The following is a 3,471-nucleotide window of genomic DNA, read 5'->3' as shown; positions in this document are numbered from 1 at the left end:
TCACTTACATCACATTACTTTTTAAATTTTTGTTGCATTTTTATTACATAAATTTTAGCAAATTTGATCTAAAAAATCTTCCTCGAATCACAATAGGTTACATTTATGGAAACTACGAATGTTAATGGAGGAATTAAAATCCCTCTCAAAATTTGTTAATGAAAATTAAAATAAAATATACATGTCATGTACATGTATCAAACAAAAAAATACACAATAATTTAGAGTGCTTGTGACATAATCGGTTCTGTAATTTGCACATTGACCAAGATGAGCATATAATTGTTTTATAAAATTAGGCAAATTTTTCAATGTCAAAATAGTAATTTTTTAAATTTTGAATCATAGTTTTTATGAAATTTTCTGCAATACTTTATTTTTCTTTAAATTCAAATTAATTTTTTGGTGGGGTGGACTTCTCCTTTACTCTTTGCTTGGAATAGGGAATGCACATTAATATTTATCCACGAACAAAATTGTCTAAACATATGCAAATCCGTAATTGGACACATGCTCACTTTCCTTTCATCCAGGCCACTCCCTCACATCCACCAGGTTTACAGTCTTATAACAAAAATGATGAATTAATTATAATACCATCACACCATAGCTCCATGATCACACAACATTCATACAGTGCTTCACAACAAATATTTCACTTCTGTTCATATATGCAATAATTACTGTGGAAAACAAAAACAAGGCGTAACCACATTCAAATACCGTTTAAAAGGACAAATATATTATACCTTCGAAAAAAAAAATTGTGAACATACATGGCACTTAACCTTCAGCACATTAGATAACATATAACAGAGTTGCTTGAGAACAAAATATGATTATGGGGCATTGCAAGAAACTTATGTTCAATTTCAATTGCAAATCAACTACATGTTTGTGTTTGATCAAAGGACTTACCCTTAATTTTGGAATGTGTGATTGAGTAGAAAGTTTCTTGCAATGCACTATATAGTAACATTAAAAATGTTCTTTGGTTTTGAATTGTGAATTTTTATTTTTGTCAAGCTGTATTCCTGTCCAAGTCAGTATTCTTAGTCCTCCCCAAAACTGTGCTCTAATTTTTTGGTTTCCAATATCGACAAAGATAAATTTTCTGTTGTATCAGTCCAAAATTTGCAAACGAAATAAGGGCTTTGTCGAAATCATAGTCTGACCATTATAGTACATGATGGACTCTCCCAGAATGAAGTAGCAAGCAGAGACCAGAGTCAGCAAGTATGCAGATCTGTGTGTAGAAGAGACAAAAAAAAGAGAGAAATAGTCTAAATTACTAAATAACCATTCAAAGTATGAATTATGTTACATGTACGTCAATTAAGAGACTAACTAAGTTAAGTCTAAGTACTGTCTGTGACAGCCACAATTTTTTTATTTGAACAAAATGGTTTATAAATACGGTAGTACCAGACTTTTTAGTTTGACTTTAAACTGTTTATAGTCTCTAGAGTAGACTGTCTGAGCTAATCATCATTTAATTCTTAACCGCAGCCTGGGCTGGGCTGGGGCAAAAATCATCATGGGGCTCAACTTCGACTAATTAAGAAAAAAGGTTAACAATTTTCAACATAAATCAAGAAATATCTCAATCTATAATAAAAACTTGATGGAATTCGGAAACCTGATAATCATTGAATAAAACTTTAGAAGGGATCTACTTATTAAGCTTCGTTTATATTAAGTCTTAATTTAAAAAAAACAAGTCCACCGTCCACAGACACATATAATGCGAGCCATCTGCCATCATTACAGAAGTTTCAACGTATGGGACCAAAGGCGAAATTCTACCAACCCGCGACGAACGTAATTTTGGCGTTATTTCGCGCCATCGTGGAGTGAACGAGAAGGTTACTTCCGGGTAAAACGTAAATTTCTCGATTTTTAGGGTATCATTTTCTCTAAAATAAAAATATAAGGTGAGTTTGCGTCAAGTTGGTTCTGACATATTTTGAACAGTGACTTTTCTTCTTTCTAAAAAATCCTGATCGAAACAATTTGGTTATGTAGCAAAGTCAGGAACCAAAAGTGAAATTCCGACTACAAAATCACAGTTAAAATATTACTAAAATAAGCATCAATTAAAGAGGTAAAAATGGTAGGTTGAAAATGTCGAAATATGGAAAATTATATACCAAACTGTAGATGAAGGTCTTGAGAATAACTTACCACAATTCGTTTCGACGTAAACTGAAGTTAGCGACCAGTACAGAGCTATAACTTCAGCCCCTCCAATTCAGTGGGAAAATCAAGCCAAATTGATCGCACGTTTTCCTTCGGAGACCGCTAGAGGGCCGCTGAATAAATTTCCGTGAATATGCTCATTATCGCGCGAGCTGCGGTCTGACTGATACTGATTAAAAACATTATTGTTAACGAAATTTATTATCTAACATGCCATGTGTGTGATAAATCCTGTATTTTGATATTTAAAATTTAAGATGTAGGCCTACGATGTGCGAGAGGACAAAAATATTCTCAAGGTGAGCGCTAAAACGCGTGTTTTTGTGGTAAATTAGTGGAATACTGTCTTAAAATATAATTTTCTACGAAATATATTATTCGGGTTTCATGTTTGTGTTAAATATTGTATTTTGACTTTCAAAATTGCCGCCAAAGACATTGACTGTATTATGTACAATTGATCTGGGAAAACAATTTTCACAGGAGTCAGCACCATAAAATATATAAATTGTGATTTAAGAGTAAAATATTGTCTGAAAACATAATTTCTAACGAGATATATCATTTATTCTGCCAGGTAGGTGATAAATAATTTATTTTGAAAGTCAAAATGGCCGCTACAGACCCTAACGGTAGGCCTATTATGTACTATGTGAACGGGAACATATAATTTTAACAGAATTTGACTTTGCTTGACTAAATGGTGTTGCATGTATTAGTGAAATATCGTCTGAAAATATGATTTCTAACAAAATAGATCATTTCTTATGTTATTTAGGTGATAAGTGCTATATTTTAAAATTCAGAATGGCTGCAATATGCTTTTTTTGTGGAAATTATCTTTCCCGTTTAGATAAGGGACTATTGCGGTCATTTTTCAATTTTAAAATGCAGCATTCATCACCTTTATGACACAAGCTATGATAATTTCGTTAGAAATCGTTGGGTTTAGACAATTAAGCAATTTTCATTGTAAAAATTCTGTCAAAATTATCTGTCCCCATTTACAATGTACATACATGTACTACTTTGGGCTATGGCAGCCATTTTGAATTTCAAAGTAAGGACTTTATAATCTTCTCGACCAATATGTGATGTATTTAGTTAGAAATCATGTTCAAGACCAAATTTTACCTATACATCACATAGTTACGCGCGTTTTTGGTTCTCATCTGGTGATAATTAGATTTCCTGTACGCATATTACAGAATTTAGTAAGGGCTTGTAGCGGCCATTTTGAAAGTCAAAATACAGTATTTATCACCTACATGG

At 32.4% G+C, this 3,471-nt stretch overlaps 1 long non-coding RNA gene across 1 annotated transcript; it reads right to left on the bottom strand.

The window, feature by feature from the left end:
* Positions 1 to 720: 720 nt before the first annotated feature.
* LOC135158042 (uncharacterized) lies at positions 721 to 2,273 on the bottom strand. The gene is made up of 2 exons (XR_010296869.1): positions 2,185 to 2,273; positions 721 to 1,246 (listed from the first exon to the last, which is right to left on the bottom strand). It is a non-coding gene; the product is annotated as an uncharacterized LOC135158042 (long non-coding RNA).
* Between the last annotated feature and the right edge of the window lie 1,198 nt (positions 2,274 to 3,471).

Source organism: Lytechinus pictus, unplaced genomic scaffold (genome assembly GCF_037042905.1).
Source record: "Lytechinus pictus isolate F3 Inbred unplaced genomic scaffold, Lp3.0 scaffold_26, whole genome shotgun sequence".
In the NCBI taxonomy this organism is placed as follows: domain Eukaryota; kingdom Metazoa; phylum Echinodermata; class Echinoidea; order Temnopleuroida; family Toxopneustidae; genus Lytechinus; species Lytechinus pictus.
The sequence above is the reverse complement of the archived record's forward strand: the minus strand, read 5'-3'. Positions and strand labels throughout refer to the sequence as shown.